This window comes from Osmerus eperlanus, chromosome 14 (assembly GCF_963692335.1).
Source record: "Osmerus eperlanus chromosome 14, fOsmEpe2.1, whole genome shotgun sequence".
Taxonomy (NCBI): Eukaryota; Metazoa; Chordata; class Actinopteri; order Osmeriformes; family Osmeridae; genus Osmerus; species Osmerus eperlanus.
The window spans coordinates 3,323,454-3,331,987 of NC_085031.1; positions in this window are offsets into that span (position 1 = coordinate 3,323,454).

The following is an 8,534-nucleotide window of genomic DNA, read 5'->3' on the forward strand; positions in this document are numbered from 1 at the left end:
ACCCTTCCACGTCTGTTGATGATGATGTGATGTGCTATTTAAAAGTACGAACGTGGGAAAAACAGAACTCGAACAGTAGCTGATTATCGAATCGGTTACCGTGGACGCTCCCCGTTAGCCGTCGAGATGAGAAACAAAACCATCGACTCGGAGGACCAAGAGCGTGTAACTGTTGATTGAGGTAATGTAAAAGAGGAGAGGAAATGAGAAGCTCCCTGAGGTGACTAGCGTGCGGGTGATATGGATTTTCCAGCTGCGTATTTTGGAGGTGATGTGCGTTTGGCTGTGATGCTATTATTGTGCTGTTGTGAAAAACAGAGTTGACCCTCACTGTGGCCTGTGGAACAACAGTTATCTCTAAACAAACCGCCAGATGGTCTGCTTGGCGGACAAACACACATTGTCCTGGAGGGTAGTAGGATAGCCACTGTAGTAGTGTTTTCCAGGATAGCAGAGATGGATGGTTAGCCAGTCCCACTCGTTTGGAAATAAATGGAGATTTGGGTTAGCTTGACATGCTATCAATGTTCGTTTACAGTCTGGATTAGCGGGTCACAATGGCATAGTTGTACAGAACAGCAGGCTAGCTGGTCGTGATCTTGCATGGTTACAAGAATTGTCTTCTAAGGTAGCGGAGCAGGTAGGGATGTGGTATAAAGAGGTTGAATGTTTTCAATGTTGTCTCAAAAGGTTGTGAAGGAAGTTATCCCAGAATGTTTCAATAGTAGAAGCAATATTAGGTATATGCTCATGTCTAAGCAACACAGACCTCAACTGACTCAACTGAACCATATACTAGGAACAGGGCCGGAGTGGGACTCATTTTCATGCCTTAGACCAGCCCACTTTAAATCACAACTTATCAGCCTACAGTGGAGATATACAGTATAGTTTGTATAGCTTTTTATGTAAGATGCACTATTCTTTACAACAGCAAGGAACCTTCTGGGCACATTACTGGGTCCTGGCACTGTCACTGACAACTAAATCAAATTTTACAAATTAAATCCAAATCATTTCAAGCACAAGCTCCCCTCCCTACAAAACAAAGGTATTCTGATTGTTTTTAACATTTAGCAATCCTACCTGACCACTCTGAAGTTATGGGCTCCTGCATGGCTGGCGCTTGGTACTGCCTCTTCCTCTCTGCAGCAGCAAACTGGTCTGCTGGCTGCTGCTTAGGCTACTAGAGACCACAATAGAGAAGTGTCTAACAAGCGCATCACGATATACCCTTTTGCATTTAACAAAACACATTTATATCATATGCACTATATGCCATAAGCTCACGTTGACTTTCAAAGTGAATTGTGGTTTGTAGGCAACGTTATACATTTTGTTTTGCATGCCTGACATTTTGGCACTGTAGCCTAAGCTAGCATACCTGCCTTATCGTCACCATCTTCTGGCGCTTGATCTGTCCCTGCACTCTCAGGCTCAAGCTGCGAGCTCTGTTATGCTCTGAAACAAGCTGCTGAGTTTGGCATATCGGGCGTAATCTTTTTTCTGAGTTTTTACTATATCTTTTTCAGCTCCACCATTTCTCTTTCTATTCTCAATCTCGTCTTTGTGTATGTACGTATGTCTTACTTCATCTTCTACCAATTTGTAATCAGGTGGACAATCATAACCTCCTGGGGACCTGGGATGGGATCGACCAATTTGAGATTTGGCAGGGGCCACTCACCCCCAAACCAGCATCCAAGTGTTTGGATGTTTCTGTTTCTGTTGAGCTGACCTCTGAGCAAATTTTTGTGGAAAAGTGTATCAATAGCAGTGTATGCAAGCGTGCAACAGAGCCCACGCTTCTGCAAGTGTCGCCTACATGAGTACATGATTTAGTTATAGTTACCGACCCTGTCATCGGTCCAGCCCTGCCTACCGGGAATCTTCCCGTTCTCCCGATTAGCCACTCAGGGCTTGACCTAGAACAGTGGTTCTCAAACCTGTCCTCAAGTACCACCTGTCCTGCACGTTTTAGATGTTTCCCTGCTCCAACACACCCGATTCAAATGAATGGGTCGTTATCTAGGTATGCAGAAGCCTGTTAACGACCATTCATTTGAATCATGTGTGTTGGAGCAGGGAAACATCTAAAATGTAGATGAATGTTTTTTCATTAGATGAAAAAATAGGAAAACTCCTGAAAACCAAGCTGGCTCCTTTAAAAACTTCTCAAACTCCTGCAATCTAGAGTTGGCCCTCTTTGCACGTGAGGGAAGAGGGCCAGGGATTCTGAGCAAATTACGTCTTCATTTCAACAGAACCCTCCAAATTACTGCCAGGGCCAGCAGTTTCGACGCTCCGTTCTATGATGACATGACAAAAAAGACAAATTACTGCCTGGACGGCTCTGACCCCTGTTGTTTACATCCGTCTTATTACTATTCAGCGCAATTAATCTACAGAGTTTTGGAGGGTAGGGCCCTGGTCCTGTCTCACCACTGGAAGCAGGGGAGGAAACGCAGAGCAAGGAAGGAGGGAAAGGGATGGAGAACAAGTTCAGGAGAGACAAGAGAGGAGAGAGAGAGGAAGGAAGATTAAAAGACTGAAAATGAGAGGGAAAGAGAGGGAGAAAGTGAGAGAGATAGAGATAGAGAGAGAGAGAGAGAGAGAGAGAGAGAGAGAGAGAGAGAGAGAGAGAGAGAGAGAGAGAGAGAGAGAGAGAGAGAGAGAGAGAGAGAGAGAGAGAGAGAAAAAGAGAGAGAGAGAGAGAGAGAGAGAGAAAAAGAGAGAGAGAGAGAGAGAAAGATACTTAGGGTGAAAGAGAAGGAGAGAGATAGAAAAAGCCTGAGAATGAGAAAGCAAAAGAGATGGAGTTCAGGCAGACAGTGGGATGGCATGCCAGGAACTAAGTGCTGACACAGGCGTTCCATCATCCAGGCAGAAATACAGCACCTGAGAGGGGGAAAGCGAAAGAGAGAGAAAGAATGCGCGAAGCCGGATGTGGCATTCTGACAAAGGAAGTCTCAGGTTTGTTACGGGGTAGCAGAGTGAGTGGACCCCGACACAGGACGAAAAGATCAAATAAAGGAACATTTCATGAGAGACAAGGTGGTATTGGACATGCGGCCAGGCAAGAGGAGTTGGCCGAACATACAGGGCTGGGAGGCAAACCAGGGCGACAGGGCAGGAAGGCAGGCAGGCAGGCAGACAGGAACCGGGGAGTGAAACTGTACAACAGGAGATAAGTATGAGTACCAAGACTAAGTATTCCAGGAAATGAAGCAGTGCAGCCGAGAACAAGGCTGAAGTAGGAACACAACAAACAATCTGGCGATGAGTGGATAAAGACCCGGAGTCGATATACCGATAAAAAGGCAGGTGCATATATTGAGAAGGTGGAGAGGAAAACGTGGTTTGGATCAACTGGATCGTGGTGCCACGCCCACACTCATACAACCAGGGACAGAGACAGGCAGGGGGACACAGGGGATAAGGGACAAACGGTGTGACAAGATTCAAGAGGGAACTCTGAACAGATAAGGGAAAGTGCGCCCTCTAAACTATCTGACAACTCTCAGAACACTTCACCATTCCAAATGGGAGAAAACATAGCTCTATATCAGATAGCAGCAGGGGGGGTCAACTTCTTCTCCAGGGCGTGTATCGACCCCCACGACTTGTCGTTTTTACCTCTTTTGGGGGGTCCAAGTCTTTATTAGGGGGGTCAGACTAACCCCCCCCCCCCCCGTAATTTGCGAAAATTTAGAAAGGGCGTATGTGTGCGTGTGCACGTGTGACGTGAGCATGTCTGTGCGTACATATTGAGCTCCAAAACCGGAACAAGTGGCCTCCTCTTTCCACAGGTGAAGGCAGTGATTGACAGACTGTCAAACACCAACTAAGCATTACTGCTGTGGCACCAAAGAGCAAGGTAATATCGATGGCGTCGTTCATCACTGTACACCTCCTATTTTTGATACCGTCACACCTAGCTATTGCGTACATGCCTACAAAGCCACACATTGCATCAGCAGTGCTAATGCCTGGTGGGTCGGAGAGTGATTTGCAGTAGTGAGGAGGTCTATAAACGGGTCTCCTGGTACCAGTCCAGACAAAGCTCCGATGTCAATCATGCCCCATCTAGCTTCGGCAGCTCAGCTCATCCACTTTCATTCCATTAAATGGCTCAGTTATTCAGAGGCTACAGTAGCAATAGAGAATACCTTAGGGGAGTGGGGGGAAGGGACACACACACACACACACACTCACGCATGTGCTCCCACAAATATGAGGGGTCAATTAGGAAAGATTTTTGACTGTTGTTACACAAACACGTGCGAAACGTGTACGCATTCACATTTGTAACGTTCACGCAGGCATACATTTACATTTAGTCATTTAGCAGACGCTCTTATCCAGAGCGACTTACAGTAAGTACAGGGACATTCCCCCTGAGGCAAGTAGGGTAAAGTGCCTTGCCCAAGGACACAACGTCATTTGGCACGGCCGGAATCGAACTGGCAACCTTCAGATTACTAGCCCGATTCTCTAACCGCTCAGCCACCTGACTCCCAGGGCATACATACTGCTGTAAGCTCACACACATACATGTGGAACGCACACACACATACTCGCGCGTATGACAGATACACATGAAACGGGCATGCATAACGAAATGCTCAAAAGTCCTATAACACAAGTCTCAAACTGCCATGCACACACAGGCAAACACATACATACACACATAGTTTTGGTTTGTTTGTTTACATCTGCTTTCAATTGGAAGTGTGTGCTTTTGTGGCCCCGCATCAAATAATGACATCCTGTCCAGAGTGTACGAGTCATCTTGAGCAGAGCACAGAGGAGAAATCACCAGATATCAAAGTATCGGTTTCACATAGGCGTGTCGGGAGATACTCGCTACAGTGTAATGAGATAGGAACATAAGGTATGAAGCTGAGCCATCCCTCTGTCAACAGCACCGAGAGAATACCGATTCTCATTTGTGCCCTTCCGCCAGCGATAGAACGCCACTGGGAGATAGTCGGTTGCACATTCAAGAAAGTGCAGGACAAAAACGACTTTGATAGGAATTCTTTGAAAGTAATACGGTGTAGTCGATTGGATGTGTTAAAAGGCATGCCAAAGCTTTCTATTCAGACTGTACGAAGACCATTTCTTGGTGAGTATGGTAAAACCAATCATGAACGACCAAAAAAAAAAAACACTCACTCTCTTTTAATCAAGCCTACATGTTTAAACATCAGCACCAAATTGTAAATTTTATACAGAAAACAGGCAAACACTCGGATAAGTACTTTCCCCCCCCCCCCTCAATAATCATGCAAGATTAGATGAGATGAGAGCCCTATTTTTTAGAGAGGTCTTTTATTCTGTAAAACTGTTTATATTATCATCAGAAGCCTATGAGAAGCAGTTACCAAAGCATTATCTAGGACATGGATGTCGTTCTTCTCTCACATTTCAGAGAGACTTCTTTCAACATAACAAAGAGTTGCTCCTTTGCTAACTAGCCAGCATCACACAGTGTGTGCTTGTGTTTCATGGCCAAGGCCATGTCCTTGTTTATTCCCTCGTGGTTCCATTGTTTGCACCCTGTCATTCTCTGTGTGTGACTGTGGTGTGGGCGTCCGTGTCTCTCTCCCTCTCTCCCCTGGTTCCTTGTTCTCTCATAGCCGTGTTTCGTACTTTAATCACCCACCTGTTGTAAATTATCATCCCCTTCTTGTGTACATGTCTGCTCCCCTTGTCAGTCTTTGTCGGATTGTTAGTCCTGTTTCCGGCTTGGGGGTAGTTTGTTCCTTAATCTTCCTGTCTCTACAAGTTCCTTGTGTTTTTTTTGCCTGGAGGAATGGTGGGACTATTCAGTTGGGTTGTGCGTTTATAAGTATTAAGTGATTGGAGAGAGAGTTCAACAAACTCTCTGGTCATAAAAAAATACCAGCTCCGACACACAGTAGTACTAGCAAAGGCTCTTTGAAGGTCAGAGGACAGTGTTTATTTTGAATATGTTTTGTTATTATTGGCAGGCGGTTAATACATCATAGACCTGTGACTATCATGTGAATGGATGAAAAGACAGATTATATGAACAGATTAAGAGGCAATAGCTGATCTACTGATGCTGATTAACATAAGGATTGTACATAGGAAATCCCATTTTACCTCCACAAATCACAGCAGTTTGTCAACGCCAGGTCTTCTGGGGGTCGACAACAATTTCATTTGGATGTCAAACATTCAACGGGATCGATGTGTGATGGGCAGTTTAAATACAAAGCAGGAGAAGAGAGGCCAAAGGAGACAGCACGCAAACATCGACTTACATCAGAGCAACATAGAGCTTTTGCTGTGTGCCATCATAACAGCCATGGTCATATCCAACACGTCAGGATATCAACACTGCTTCACTCTCAATTAGCACTTATTAGGTGACATCGTCAATTAGTGTTGCCGTTTCATGTGCCCCAAGTCACTTATCCTGGATTCTTCAGAAAGCTAGCATTGGGTAATGTGTGCTCACGAGAGGGGCCTTCTGTTATTGTCTTCTCATTGTTTCTTTTAAAACCAAGCAAACATTTAATTAAATTAAATGTTTAAATTAAACATTTAAATAACTTTGTTATTTGATATTCGACAACCAAGGAAGGTCAATTATACTGAAGTAATTGTTCTAAAGTTGTTTATCAATTCATGCTCAGATGTTAGCTAGATAATGAGGGCTGATGAGTCGTATTGATTATATGGTGGTGGAACAAAGGCAATTACATCATTACAACCCTCTGTGTTAGATGATTTAAAAGCTACAAAGGAGAACCCCTACCTTCACTGATAACACTGACACTAATAGCAGCAGCAACTGCTGGCTTCTTGAGCCACATTAACTCTGCTATAGTTGGCGCTGGATGTAGAGATTGTTGTTGTTTTTTCCTCTCTCTCTCTCCATGTCTCCCTCTCTTTCTCTCTTTTTCCATCCAATATCTGTCTCTCCCTGTCAGAGGTCTCTCTCTCCCTCTCTCTTTATCTCTCTCGCTTTTTCTTCAGTCTGTCCCTATCCCTCTCTCTTTCTCTAGCCCTCTTTCTCGCTAGCTCCATAAATATAAAGAGGGAGGCATTAAAGCCACCAAGGCACATTCCTGTTAGTTTAGTTTGTGACTGCATTTGTTTCAATATGGCTGCAGCAGCTGGGAGAGAGAACCCAACATGACGGAACAGAACCCAGCAGAACACGTTAAAACACAACAGAAAAGAACACAACATAACAGTAAAGGACAGAGTGGGTCAGAACACAACACAGAACGGCACATCAGGGTTGACCAGAGCAAAAAAGAGTAGTGTTTCCTAAAGCTGAGAGGCTTTGCAGACCTGCTGACAGTGAGCTGGGCTTATTGCGCTTAAGATCTAGTGGCTGACGGATTTCCTCACTTCCTGATCACACAGACACCACTCCTGACTGCTACATGGACCTGTAGACACCAGCCTCTAGTGACCTACTCTGTAGACACCAGCCTCTAATGACCTGCATCTTTAGACACCAGCCTCTAATGACCTGCATCTTTAGACACCAGCCTCTAATGACCTGCATCTTTAGACACCAGCCTCTAATGACCTGCATCTTTAGACACCAACTTCTAATGACCTACTCTGTAGACACCAGCCTCTAATGACCTGCATCTTTAGACACCAGCCTCTAATGACCTACTCTGTAGACACCAGCCTCTAATGACCTACATCTTTAGACACCAGCCTCTAATGACCTACTCTGTAGACACTAGCCTCTAATGACCTGCATCTTTAGACACCAACTTCTAATGACCTACTCTGTAGACATCAGCCTCTAATGACCTGCATCTGTAGACACCAGCCTCTAATGACCTACTCTGTAGACACCAGCCTCTAATGACCTGCATCTTTAGACACCAGCCTCTAATGACCTACTCTGTAGACACCAGCCTCTAATGACCTGCATCTTTAGACACCAACTTCTAATGACCTACTCTGTAGACACCAGCCTCTAATGACCTACTCTGTAGACACGAGCCTCTAGTGACCTACTCTGTAGACACCAGCCTCTAATGACCTACTCTGTAGACACCAGCCTCTAATGACCTGCATCTTTAGACACCAGCCTCTAATGACCTACTCTGTAGACACCAGCCTCTAATGACCTGCATCTTTAGACACCAACTTCTAATGACCTACTCTGTAGACACCAGCCTCTAATGACCTACTCTGTAGACACCAGCCTCTAATGACCTGCATCTTTAGACACCAGCCTCTAATGACCTACTCTGTAGACACCAGCCTCTAATGACCTGCATCTTTAGACACCAACTTCTAATGACCTACTCTGTAGACACCAGCCTCTAATGACCTACTCTGTAGACACCAGCCTCTAGTGACCTACTCTTTAGACACCAGCCTCTAATGACCTACTCTGTAGACACCAGCCTCTAATGACCTGCATCTTTAGACACCAGCCTCTAATGACCTACTCTGTAGACACCAGCCTCTAATGACCTACTCTGTAGACACCAGCCTCTAGTGACCTACTCTGTAGACACCAG